Below are 15,184 nucleotides of genomic sequence, written 5' to 3' on the forward strand. Positions count from 1 at the left end.
GAAACAAAGCCAATGAACAAAAATTAGTAGCCTTTCTATTTACAAATCACAAACATACTGAGAAAGAAACTGGAGAAACAATACCATTCACAATAACATTAAAAAAAAATCTTGGGATAACTCTAACCAAGCAAGTGAAAGACTTGAATAATAAAAACTTTAAGACTGAAGAAGACATCAGAAAAATGAAGAATCTCCCATGCTTGTGGATCAGAAGGATTAATTTTGTCAAATGGCATTCTATCAAAATCAATCTACAAATTCAATTCAATCCCAACAATTGTTCACAAAAGAAAAAATAATTTTCAACTCACATGGAAGCACAAAACCCCCAGGATAGTTAAAATAATCCTGAATAATAAAAAAGCTGCTGGAGGTATCACCATTCCAGATGTCAGGTTGTATTACAAAGGTATAGTAATAAAAACATCATGGTACAGACATAAAAACAGACACTCTGATCAATGGAATACACTTGAAGAACTGGACATAACTTCACACACCTAGAAATGTGTGATTTTCTTTTTCTTCTCTTTTTTTTTTTTTTACAAAGAAGAAAAAGAACACATACTAAAGAGAAGGCCACATCTTCAGTAAGCGGTGCTGGTCAAACTGGAAGGCTGCATGCAGAAGAATGAAAATAGATACATATTTATCATTCTGAACAAAACTTAACTACAAATGGATTAAGGACCTCAGTGTAAGACCAGATGTCCTGAGTCTGATAGATGAGAAAGTAGGGAATAGACTTGCCACATGGAAGGATTTTCATTGAGGCGTGAGCACTAAATAGAACAAGTAGTAAATGGGGCCTCATGAAACTGAAAAGCTTCTTTAAGGTCAAGAACAGCAGCATTTGAACAAAGAATAAGGCTTTTTTGTTTTTTTCCTTATTTTTATTTTTCATATTAATTACAGTTTATTCACCTTGTATCCCTTTTTAAAAGCAAGAAGACATCTGATAGGTTCATATGTAGAATATCTAAACAACTAAAAAGTTGAATATGAAAAAAAAAACACAAATTAACCAATTAAAAATGGAGAAGGAACCTAAACAGAGAGTTATTAAATGATGAAATACAAATGGCTTCTCAGCACCTCATGGAACCTTCTCCAAATTTGACCATATAGCCAGAAACAAAGCAAGCCTCAACAGATACAAGAGGTTTGAAATAATCCCTTGTATCATATCAGACCACCATGGTCTAAAACTAGAGCTCAACAATAACAAAACAGCAAAAAGCCTACAAACATATGGAAACTGAACAACTCTCTACTCAATGACAACTGGGTCAGGGAAGACATATAGAAAGAAATTAAAGACTTCCTAGAATTCAAGGAAAATGAAGGCACAACTTACCAAACTTATGGGACACAATGAAAGCAGTGATGAGAGGAAAGTTCATAGCACTAAGTGCCTTCATAAAGAAATTGGAGACCTCTCATACAAGCAATTTAGCAGCATATCTGAAAGCAATAGGAAAAAAACTAAAGAAGACACACCCAAGAGGAATAGATGACTGGAGATAATCAAACTCAGAGCTGAAATCAATTAATTAGAAACAAAGAGAACAAATTCAAAGAATCAGTGAAACCAAGAGCTGGTTCTTTGAGAAAATCAACAAGATAGACAAAACCTTAGCCAAACTAACTAAAAGGCAGAGGGACACTGTCCATATCAGCAAAATCAGAAGTGAAAAGGGGGATATAACATAACAACAGACACTGAGGAAACCCAAAGAATCATTTGGTCCTACTTCAAAAGCCTATATGCAACAAAATTTGAAAATTTAAATGAAATGGACCATTTTCTTTTATATATATATTTTTTATATTAATCACAGGTTATTTACTTTGTATCCCAGCCGCAGGATAATTTTCTTGATAGATTAAATTTACCAAAGTTGAATCAAGATCAGGTGATTAAAATAGATAGTCCTATATCCCCTAAGGAAATAGAAGCTGTCATTAAAAGTCTCCCATCCAAAAAAAAGCCCAGGGTCAGATGATATCAGTGCAGAATTCTACCAGACCTTCAAAGAAGAGCTAACACCAATACTCTTCAAACTATTTCACAATTTCATTATTTCACTTCAGACCAATATCTCTTATGAACATTGACACAAAAACACTCAATAAAATACATGCAAACCAAATCTAAGAACACATCAAATATAACATCCACCATGATGTACTCTTATACCAACCATGCAGGGGTGATTCAATATATGGAAATCCATTAGTGTAACCCACCATATAAACAAACTGAAAAAATAAAAGCTCATGATCATCTCATGACATTCTGAAAAAGCATTTGACAAAATCCAACACCCCATGTTTAAAGTTTTAGAGAGATCAGGGAAACAAGGCACATACCTAAGTAAAGACAATATACAGCAAGCCTATAGCCAACATCAAACTAAATGGAGAGAAACTGAAATCAATTCCGCCAAAATCTTGGACAAGTCAGGACTGCCCACTCTCTCTGCATCTCTTCAATAGTAATGGAAGTGCTAGCTAGAGCAATAAGACAACTAAAGGAGATTAAGGGGATACAAATCAGAAAAAGAGAAGTAAAAGTATCACTATTCCTAGATGATATGATAGTATGTATACATGAGTGACCCCCAAAATTCCAGAGAACTTCAGCTGATAAAATACTTCAGCAAACTGAATGAATAAAAAATTAACTCAAAAAAATAAGTAGCCCTCCTGCATGCAAAGACAAAAGGGTTGAGAAAGTAATGAGGAAAACAATATCCTTCACAATAGCCACAAGTAACATAGAGTACCTTGGTGTGACTCTAACCAAACAAGTGAAAGACTTGTATGAAAAAAAAAAACTTCAAGTCTCTGAAAAAAGAAATTGAAGAAGATGAAAAAATCTCCCAGGCTCATGCATGGATTGATAGAATTATCATAGTAAAAATGACCATCCTACTAAAAACAATCTACAGATTCAATGAAATTCCCATCAAAATACCAACATAATGCTTTACAGACTTGAAAGAACAATTCTCAATTTCATATGGAAAAACAAGAAACTCAGAATAGCTAAAAAATATCCTGTACAATAACAGAGCTTCTAGAGGTATCTCCATCCCTGATTTCAAGCTGTACTATAGAGCAACAGCAATAAAAATAGCTTGGTATTAGCATAGAAACAGACTGCAGGATCAATGGAATCAAACTGAAGACCCAGAAGAAAACCCACACACTCATAGACACCTGATATTTGACAAAGATGTCAAAACCATACAATGGAAAAAAGATAGCATCTTCAACAAATGGTTCCTGCCTAACTGGATATCTACATGTAGAAAAATGCAAGTACTTATCAGTCTGAACAAAGGCAAAGTTCAAGTCGATCAAATACCTCAACATAAAACCAGACACACTAAACCTGTTAGAAGAAGTGGGGAAGAGCCTTGAATGCTTTGGCACAGGCAACAGCTTCCTGAACACCAACAGCACAGACTCTAAGATCAACAATCAATAAATGGGACCTCATGAAACTGAAAAGCTTCTGTAAAGCAAAGGACATGGTCAACAGAACAAAATGACAGCTTACAGACTGGAAAAAGATCTTCACCAACTCTAAATCTGATAGAAGGCTAATATCCAGAATATGTAAAGAACTTAAGAAATTAAACACCAAAGGCAAAGAGGAAGGACATCAGAAGAAAACAGGAAACAAACTAGAAACCCACCACGGAGGGCCTCTGACTATCAAAGCAGATGCTGAGACTTATGGTCAACTGTTGGGCAATGTGCATGGAATCTTATGTAAGAAGAGGACAGGAACTCCACAAGGAGAGCAACAGAACCAGAAATTTGAACACAGGGGTCTTCCCAGAGACTCATACTCCAACCAAGTACCATGCATGGAGATAACCTAGAACCCCTGCACAGATGTAGCCCATGGCAGTTTAGTGTCCAAGTAATGGGACATAGAATGGGAAGAAGGACTGCCTCTGACATAATCTGATTGGCGTGCTCTTTGACCTGAGGAGGGAGCAGCCTTACCAGGCCACAGAAGATGACAATGCAGCCATTCCTGATGATATCTGATAGACTAAGATCAGAAGGAAGGAGAGGAGGACCTCCCCTATCAATGGACTTGGGGAGGGGCATGTGTGAAGAAGGAGGTGGGAGGGTGGGATAGGGAGGGGAGGAGGCAGGGGCTTATGCGGGGATACAAAGTGAATAAAGTGTAATTAATAAAAATAAAAGAAATTAAACACCAACAAAACAAATAATCCAATTAAAATCTGGAGTACAGAACTAAACAGAGAATTCTCAACAGGAATACTGAATAGCGGAGAAACACTTACAGCATTACCAGGCCACAGAAGAAGACAATGCAGCCACTCCTGATGAGATCTAATTGACTAGGATCAGAAGGAAGGAAAAGAAGACCTCCCCTATCAGTGGACTTGGGGAGGGGCATGCATGCAGAGGGTGGAGGAAGGGAGAGATTGGGACCGGAGGAGGGAGGGAACCACAGGGAGGATACAAAGTGAATAAAGTGTAATTAATAAAGAATTTAAAAAAAAAGAAAAATGAAAGAGATAAGCTGAGGAACTCAAGCTTCAAAAAAGAAAAGAAAAAGAAAATGTTCAATGTCCTTAGTCATCAGGGAACTGCAAATCAAAATGATTCTGAATTCCATCTCACACCTATCAGAATGGCTAAGATCAAAAACTCAAGTGACAACACATGCTGGAGAGGATATGGAGAAAGGGGAACCCTCCTCCATTGCTGGTGGGAATGTAAATTTTACAACTACTTTGGAAATCAATCTGGCGCTTTCTCAGGAAACTGGGAAAAGTGCTACCTCAAGACCCAGCTATACCACTCCTGGGCATATATATCCAAAAGATACTCAACCATACAACAAGGACATTTGCTAAACTATGTTCAAAGCAGCTTTATTTGTAATAGCCAGAATCTGGAAACAACCTAGATATTCCTCAACCGAAGAATGGATACAGAAATTGTGGTACTTTTACACAATGGAATATACACAGCTATTAAAAACAAAGAAATCATTAAATTTTCAAGCAAATGGTGGGAAATTAGAAAAGATCATCCTGAGTGAGGTAACCCAGAAGCAGAAAGACACACATGGTATATACTTACTTATAAGTGGATATTAGCCATATAATATAGGATAATCATACTAAAATCTACAAACCTAAAGAAGCTAAACAACAATGAGGACCCTAGGGAAGATGCTTAATTCTAATTTTGAAGGGATAACAGGATAGACACTGGAAGGAAGGTGTAGAAAAGAGGACACAAGATGAGAGCCTACTACAGATATCTTCTGAAAGACTCCACCCAGAAGGGTATGAAAGCAGTTGCAGAGACTCACAGCCAAACTTTGGGCAGAATGCAGGGAGTCTTACAGAGGCAGGGGAATATAGAAGGACCCGGAGGGGACAGGAGCCCCACAAGGAGACAAACAAAGCCAAAAAATAGCTGGACCTCGGGGGGGACTGCAGAGACTGATGCATCAACCAAAGACCATCCATACAGAGGACATAGACTCCCTCTTCAGATGTAGCCCATAGACAGCTTAGTCTCCATGTGGTTTTTCTAGTAAGGGGAGAAGAGACAGTCTCTGACATGAACTAGGTGGCTTCCTCCTTGATCACTTCTCCTTGGCGTGGCAATCTAGCCAGCCCACAGAGGAAGACAAGCCAGGCAGTCCTTATGGACCTGATAGACTAGGGTCAGATAGTAGGGGAGGTGGACTTCCCCTCTCAGTGGATGAGGGAGGAGGATGGGGGGAGAGGAGGGAAGGAAGGTGTGACCAGGAGGAGATAAGGAAGAGGGCCACAACCAGGATGCAAAGTGAATAAATTGAAAAAAAAAAAAAAGAAAGAAAAAAAAAAAAAACAGTATGGTATTCGCTGCCAAATAAACATGCTGATCAATGGAATAAAAAAAGAAATAATTTTCTCTCTTTTCTCTTTGAACATAAAATAAGACATATTATTGATAAAACAACTGAACCAGAGTAATAGTTTCTAAGCCACCGTGGGGTAGTTGAGTAAAAGGATACATGAAAGAATGAGAATTCCTTCTACGTAGGAATGGCTCAGGGTGTGTGTATGGGGGTCTGTCCCAAGTAACACAGTCATCATCTCAGTGTCTAAGCAAGGCACAAGACTGCAGAGGGTTCACAGAGCTGGAAGCATATGCCGTGTGCATAGGAAAGTGTTCAAGTGTCTTAGGGTTGCTGTTTGCTATGATGAAATACCGTGACCAAAAGCAAGTTGGGGAGGAAGGGATTTATTTGGCTTATGCTTCTACATGGTAGTTCATCACTGAAGGAAGTTGGGACAGGAACTCAGGCAAGGCTGCAACTTGGGTGAAAGAGCTGATGCAGAGGCTCTGGCTACTGGCTTGCTCCTCATGGTTTGCTCAGCCTGCTTTCTTATAGAATTCAGGACTAGCAGCCCAGGGATGGCTCCATCCATCAATCACTAATGAAAAAAAGTCTCCACACGCATAAAAACATATAAATGTATGTGTAAGCTATGTATCACATATTCATAAGCACATATATACACATAACACTAAACACAATACACTGGACACATTTACACCCATATACACAAATAAACATATATGCATATGCATACACACATCCATCCATACTTATGACATATATACGTTCACAGGGCACATGCTAACTCTGTGTAGCAGTTTTAAAATGGTCACTTTGTGCCATGGCTGCTGTTTCTTAATTTTTAAAAGGCAAACAGGATCTTACAGAAGCATTGAGGAATGGCAAAGCTCTGAAAGGTATGTCTTTGTTTAGCTACTTGGGAAACGTGTTTTAGGTTGAACAAGTAATCAAGACCCTGAATAATCTTCTTGACAGGTCTACCATGACTCTTGCTCTCCTGAAATTACCTACAGGGAGTTCCTAACTCAGGAAGGGTTCCTCAGAGTTGGGCTGAGCCACAGAGCTCTGGTCCCCAGCTGTGCTGAGCCTCCAGTACTCCAAAAGTGACCCTTAGCTCCTGGGACAGCAGGTGGAAAGTGAGAGACACTCAGCCCCTTTGTCCTCACCAGGGCATCTGTGGTTCCTCTGTTTGTTCATGGCCCAACTATCCATCCACTGCTTTCCACTCTTTTCTCACCCAGTTTCCCCATTATTCTCCTAACAAACTACCTGTGTGCAAATTATTGCCTACAGAGGACTCTGGAAGAAAGCAGAGCATTACAATGTCTTTATTAAATTACAAAATGATTTTGCAGTGTGTTGGGCATGGACTTGAGTCCCAAGGCCTCCATACTTCACTAGACCCTTTAGGCTGGGAACAGCTTCCACCGCTGCACATACATAGTACTACAAACCTCATTCACTTCACACAAAAAGTAACTAGGTGAACGACACCTGTAGTTTATGTCACAGATACTCCTCTCCTCCTTCCTCAGTACTGCTTCACTGCCATGACTCTTCATCCCTGTGAGGGATGATTTGGATTTAAAGGACTCCAAATGTGTTAAGAATGTAGATACTAAGGTCCGATCACAATAATAAAAACTGGTTGCATATTCCGTATTAAGAATGACAGTAGAAAGTGCAAGTCTCCATTTTCTCCTTCTACGAGTTAAGGGTGATTATGTGAACATGTTGGTGGCTTGCCTCACATGGCCAGTGAGAAGAGCCCTGGGATGAAGCTGCTGAGAGAAAGTGGGGCAGCACCCCCACCATCCCATCCCTGGATGGATCCCAGCCCCCTCGAGGAGGAGAGAAACGATCATGTGAGAACCTGCACCTTTGCCTCCTCTGGTCTCCCAACTAGCTTTACCTAATCTAATTTGTTAACTCAGTGAAACAGACTTTGACTAATATTTTACCCTCAAATCAACCACTTACTTGGCAGATTAGACACACAGGCATCTTGTGACATAAAACCAGGTGGCTACAGTTCCAGGCTGGTATGTATTGAGAAGGCATGGTAAGAAGGTGAAGTCTGCAACCATTTTGAGAGAGGGTGCCCCCCCCCCGGAAATGTATGGTTCTTTGTGTATCTATTTAAAGTCTCGGAAAACCTGACATCTGTTAAAAAAACAAGACAGAACAAAAATGTTCACTTTCAGCCCATCGCTTTAGGTTGGGTATCTAAGAGACATGCTAGCATGGGTCCAGTCCGTAACTGGATGGCCTGACACATATTCTAAAATCCAGAAGGCTTTTAGCCTTCTCAGACCGAATCTGTTCTCTGTGCAGAGGTGAGAGCTTCCTCTGGGTAACAGGGAAGCCGAGGTGGGGTGTTGCTCAGCTCCAGCCACAGGGAGACTGTGAGGCAGGACAGCGGTTGCAGAGAGTTCTTCCAAGGATGAGTGATTGATGAGAGCAAACTCACAGGCCCAGGAGTAAATGAGTCAGCCAGAGGCAGAGGAGCAATGAAATGGGGGTTTTCTCTTGGATTTGTGCTTATTTTGGGACAGTGTGATGCTCTTCTCAGAGGGAGCAAATAAAGTGTTCGTGGAGGAGACGGGCTTACGTAACTCACTTCTAAAACAAGTGGATGAGGTCATCGAGGGAATCAACAGCTTAATTAAAGAAGTCACACAGAATAGATGTAAACACAGCTGGCCTGCTTTCAATGTGGACTGAGTCTATCCTTAGCTCTACTACTTGTAAGCTCTGTGCATCTGAGTGAGTAGCATGAACCTCAGCCTCTTAGGATGTTAAATGTAAGGGTTATCCAAGGCAATGCCCTAGGCACTTTCCAGACCTAACAATTCTAATTCCACCATCAATTAGCACTTCAACAATGGCTGTAATGAAATTAGCAGATAATATGTAAGTCCCTAGGAGAATCTTCTACAGATTATATCAAAATACATGCTGCTGTCAACACTGAAAGAGGAAAGCCATTCTTGCCATTGAGGATTTTATGTGTTAACCTGTGTTGTCTAGCCAGGGCACTAGAATAACTGTACTTGAACTCTCTCTCTCTCTCTCTCTCTCTCTCTATATATATATATATATATATATATATATATATATATATTCACATATATACATATACATGCATAAACACACATATCTTTTTTTTTTTTTTTTGAGACAGGGTTTTTCTGTGTAGCCCTAACTGTCCTGTACTCACTTTGTAGACCAGGCTGGCCTCAAACTCACAGAGATCTTTCTGCCTCTGTCTTCCTGAGTGCTGGGATTACAGGCACGAGCCACTGCATTTGGCCCCATATGACCTTTTCAAAAGGTCTTAAGAGTTATTTATTCCTCCTCCCTTCATATTTATCCCTCACTCCTTCTACCCTGTCCTTCCATCACCCACTCCAGTTTAAGCCTTTCTTTTTCACGTTGTTGGTAATTGAGGCTCACTGCACCCTCAAGCATTACAGGCTACTGCCAATGCTATTGGTTATTATCCAAAATCGGTTGTTAAGACCCTATTCCTGAAGACCACATACTTGATTCACAGAATATGGAGATTTCAAGCTTTTACTGCTCTGGAAGTTTCATTCCAGACGAAATGGCTAGATTTCATAGTGCTGGAAGGTGATACGCAATCTACCAGAGAAGAAAAATAGTTATAAATCTTACCCATTCACAGTAAGAACTGCCCTGGCAAGACATGCTCACTGCTAGAATGATGTCAAGAACATCACGGTCGTAACCAGCTACTTTCTGATTGGATTTAAATCCTGCTTCGCAAATGAAATCCATACTCTGCACATTGTTGGGCCCAGAACCTGTGGTAGATAGATTGCGGGCCTGAGGGGAGAAATGCAACAACAGCAAACAACCACTGCCACTACTCTGCTAACTGGACATAGTATAAAACTGCCTCCTAATGATTTCTCTTTATATCATACATCAATGCATCTTCCAATGCTCACCAGAGACAAGTCTATTTGCAATACGTGGTGATTAACAGAGAGACCCAGAACTAGCCAAGGTGCAGAGAATAAGGTCCTGTAGAATGTTCAGATCAAAATGAAATATCTATGTTGTACCCTTTTCTCCCATGGCTCAGAAGAGGGAATAGAAAGACTATGAAAACCGGAAGTTGTGGAAAGAATACAAGGTTATGACAAGAAGCATAAGCCCCTTGCAAGGTCAAACCAGACCAAATCCCAACACGAAGAGGGAAGGTATACATTAAATCCCACCTCTAGCTGAGGTGCTGCAAGCAATTGATAGTGGCCGGAAGAGAAAGACTCAGTTTTCTGTGAGAGTGTTTCTGCTAGCAGGTAGAACATGCTCTGGAGAACGCCAAATATCTAATGCTATGTGGACAGGACAAACTGGACCTGACAGGTGAACAAAGCTGAATAGCTAGGGAAGGGGCCTGGAAAAAGTTGTAGGAGGGGTTAGTATCATATAAACACATTGTCAGAAGTTCTCAAAGGCTAATTTTAAAAATGCTGTCATTGCTTCATTAGGGAGCCTCAGGATGAACGATGGATTGGTTGGGGTCTCTGGCAGAAAGGAGTCGCTTGTTCCAAATGGTGAAAACGAGAATACTTAGTATCGGCCTCAGAATGGACATGTCGGCAGAGCAAAAGCAGCCAAAAGAGAGGGGCTGGTCCCCAGGAATGGCAACTGAAGGAGGCCCTGGGAGAAAATAAACAGCCTGGACAGGAGGATGGGTCACCTGGCCACAGGTGAACATTGCCACCAGTAGAACCAGAGAGAGGCTGCCAGTAAGTGGAATAGACTGTGTGGTCTCCCACTTTCTCTTCCTGCCCCTACATCCTGCCACAGTCCCCCACTTCCTGAACACAGCTTGGAGAGAGGGGGAGAAAGGCAGAGGACTGGCAATAGTCTAATCCATGTAACTGAGCCAGTGACCAAACAGAGGCTCAGTAGCACAGAGAGAAGGGACTAAAGCACCTCACCAGGTCCAGCTGGCCACAGAAGTGTCTGAAGCCAGACTGCAAACACTGCACTGTAGTCTGATCATTAGGGCTTGGGAAAACCTGTTTCACCACCAACCTATGCAATGTGATTGAAGTTGCCAGTGCCGTAAGCATCTGTCCACTGGCGGCATGTCAGTGGGCTCCAGAGTTAAGGGAGTGTGATAGGCTGTGGCAATGCAAGAATGATGCATACAAGGCTTGCCATAAATAATCAAATGATGTTTAACTTTGGAATGTGAGTTCCAAGAAAGAAATCAGCTGATATCTACAAATACCAGAGCTGTGCACATTTTCCAGTGCTACATGTGGCCGGTACACGCCTAATCCACACCTGTCTCCACGCACCCACCACACCTCTAACCCTGTGTGCATGATCTCCTCAGGCCTTTATGTTCTGTGACTTATCCTTTGTTCCTGGTGAAACTGGATTTCTTCTTGAGGAAATGATGCAAGGTTTACCTCTCCTTTTGAGGCATCTCCATTTCTCCATTCAGAGTCCATTGCCTTTTCTTCGTACTAATGTTTAATATAGCACACAGACTGTGTAAAGACTTGTGTTTGCTTTTGCGCTGGGCTGTGGACCTTCCCCCCCCCCCCCCGCCAACCCCCAGGAGATCTGTCAGTTAAAAGGCAAATGGTAAGTGTAGTCCAGGAGCTAACATTCATTTATTACTTGCTAAGTCACAAGTGCATGGAAAAATTGGGTACCACCCATAAGACGGGTATGATTTGCTCCTGTTTTACAGGTGGAGAAACTAAGGCTTAAAAACGTTAATGTGCCTTAAAGGGCACCCCAAACCACATAAACCTGCAGACATTTTTGTATGTCTTATATGTGAACAAGATCTTTCAAATATAGAATGTACAAAGTACTAAAAAATGGGGTAGAAGTCATTCAGAACTGTCCCAAAAGCCCAAAATCAAATGACCAGTTTGTAAGAAACTTTCGCAGCAAGCACTGGAAACAGAAGCAAGGAGAGGAATTCATGCCTTTGAGCTTTCTCTTGAAGAGTGTGCATTGCCTACACACACACACACAGGAGGTTAAAGGAGTTACATCTGCCAGCAAGATTTAGTTATTTATCCATATGGTATCTATTACAGGAAAGATTGGTTTAAAAAAAAAACTAGCATTTGTTAATTATAGAATTTCTTTCTTTTTTATTTTATGTGCATCGGTGTTTGTCTGCACATATGTCATGCATGTGCACATATATGTGAAGGGGTAATATCCACTGGAACTTGAGTTACAGACAGTTGTGAGCTGCCATGTGGGTGCTGGAAATTAGACCCTGGTCCTCTAGAAGAGCAGCCATTGCTCTTAACCACTGGCCCATCTCTCTAGCCTCCATTTGTTAATTCTGAAACCTAACTTTTTAATGATTTTTTTGTTGTCTCTTTATGAATTAAAAAGTTTTCCAAACTCAACATATACACAGAATGCTTACATATTAATATATCTATATCAAAGGGGCAGACTATGGACACCAAATGAAATGTTGAGTGAAAGTCTGGAGAATGAAGGACCCTGCATTGCAAAACGGAATCTGGTGAATACCAGGCATTGGTATCTGAAAGGTATCTTGGGTCAGGTTCTGAAGGTGCCAGAAAGTTTATGTTTCCAGATGTTGTAAAGTTGTAAATCTTTTTTTCCTGCTAAAAAGCTTCTGACTTCTAACTGCTGAATCCACACACATGGTAAAACTCCACTACACCTGGCTTCATGGGAAGAAAGAACAGCATCAAGGCCACTACCCAGTGACACACGTGAAAGGCTTTTGACTACCTCTAGCCCTGACATTGTTGGTAACCACGGAATTCTGTTGCCTTTAATTTCACCCGTGTGTGTGCTCTGTATGTATGCATGCATGCATGTATGAGCAGGTGTGTACATTTCTGTGACTGTATGTGCGTACGTGCATGCACATTATGAGTGTGTGCGTGTGCATGCATGAATATCAGTGCACAGTGTAGGAATATCTGTGCTGTTATTTGGTAAACAAAAACTGGACTGAAAGCCACAATATAAGTTCAAGTGATCAGAAAAAAAAGCAACAATATTTGACACCAAATTTAGATGCAGCTGCGCCCTCCTCACCAAGTGCAAGCGAGCTGGGAAGGCCGACTGCAGTGTGCCCAGCTGCCAAATGTATACACAGCAGCGACCTCCTCCACTCTCCGGAGTGTTTCATCTCTGTGACGCCAAAATTCTGGACCTCAAAAAGGAAAAAAAAAATTACCTTCAGGTTTAAGGATTGTTGTGAGTTTAGTAGCCACTTAGAATGCGTCCTTGTGTGGAAGGCGTGGGGTCCAGCCTGTGGCACCATCGTGAAAGGGTGGAACCTGGGAGAGGCTGCACCAGGTGGGAGAACGTTAGGTCACTGGGAATATGCCCCGGAAGGAGAGGCTGAGATCCGGCGACTTCTTCTTGTCTATCTCTCTACTTCCCGTAAGTGTCGGGTGGACAGCTATGCTGAGTGTTCTTCACTCGGGCCCAGGACAATGGGGCCAGCCGACTTCACGATGAAATTTCTGGAACCGTGAGCCAAGATGAACGTTTTCCCTTAATAAACAGGCTCACCCAGCTCTTTGTTCCCCTCGCACGCAGTGATTAGTAGGGTCCCTGCTGCCCTGGGGACTCCAGCCTTTCCCTTTTCCTGACATTAGTGCCATTATTATTGTCCATGTCGCAGCACTATGTGCCAGGAGATGTCCAAGCAAGGTCTTTTCATTAATCTCTCATTTGATCTTCAAACACTGGGTAGTGTTATTATTATCATAAACCAAGTAGTGTTATTATTATTAAAATTAAGACAAAAATTTAAGCCTCAGAGAGGTTAAATATCATATCCAGGCAGGCACAGCTCATGAGTAAAAGCCAAAAACAAACAGGGACAGTCTAAGGTCACTTTAGTTGGCTTCTCAGCCTATTTGGCCCTCAGTGACAGCCCTCACCTCCCTTTGTATGTCACAAGTGCCTCGGTGTCTTCCTGTTCCCCTAGGCCACAGCTTCTTGGACTCATTGCTATTTCATCATCGTTGTCAGAGCACTGGGGTCCTGTTATGCATGTAGAGGATAGAGAGCAAAGGCAAAAGTAATGGAGGATCGTGGTCAGACCTTGGCATGACGGTTTCCAGGCTCCTCATATTTTCCCTAGTAGCCTAACCCAGTTTCTCTCTTTTCCTCATGAGTGTTCACTGCAAGGAAACAGCCTGACCCCATGCCTGGGAAGGATGTGTGCATCATGATACATAAAAAAGAAGCCTTACAAATAGCAAGTGTCTTGAAACCCCTTACTGTATTTCCATTTCCCCTACCTACCTTCACCCAAAAAAAGCCAGGGTTATGAAACTCGTGCTAAATATTGAGCCATTAAACTTAGGAATATTGAGGGAACTGTTTTCTTAAAGGCTTATTTTTTCAGCTCTCCTTGTTCTGCCTGAGTGTTTTTAGCAGTTTAAACAGGTTGGGTTGCCCACAGGAGCAGGGCACAAGTTTTTTCCACCCCGTAGGTTGAGGTATTCATTCCCACTTTAAACCTCTCTAAATTTATTTGCCAGTATTTTCCAAGTAGATGTATTTGCAGGTATATTCAGGATAGAACTGGACATTCACAGTATTGACTGAGACTGGGAGATGACAGCTGGACAAATTCAAGCTTTTGAGCTTCATCCTCAGCCTGACCTTTGGCAGCAATGGAAATGTTTGCAAAGCGCGTTATGCTGCGTGTGAGCGGGTCAGTGTGCGTGCAAGTGGGTTGGGTCAGTGTGTGTGTGTGTGTGTGTGTGTGTGTGTGTGTGAGAGAGAGAGAGAGAGAGAGAGAGAGAGAGAGAGAGAGATACAGGGATCACTGGTATTGATAACAATAGAATACATAAGAAGGGGTCAAGACCAGATCTCATGGCCCCAGGAACTTATTACCAACTTTGAGCTCTGGAAGAGACTCCCTGACATCTTATGACCTCCTTGCCAAACCAACTCATGGCTTTTAAGACACTCTGATGCCTTTTTGTCCCCCTTTCCACATCACTCTTACCTTACTGACCTAATACAGATCTACCAGTTTTCTCTTTCTTACTTTTGACAGCAGGCTCACCGAGCTTTAATTTAGTTAGCCAGTTTTGACAGGTGTATGTAGCCATGCAACACAGAACAGTTCTTCACCCTGAAAAATCCTTTTTGCCATCCCCATGAAGCCAACCTCTTTCTAAGGTTAGAGTTAGGAAGGTCCAGGCAGCCCCAGGATATAGAATTACGTATTCATGG

This window comes from Meriones unguiculatus, chromosome 18 (genome assembly GCF_030254825.1).
Source record: "Meriones unguiculatus strain TT.TT164.6M chromosome 18, Bangor_MerUng_6.1, whole genome shotgun sequence".
Taxonomy (NCBI): domain Eukaryota; kingdom Metazoa; phylum Chordata; class Mammalia; order Rodentia; family Muridae; genus Meriones; species Meriones unguiculatus.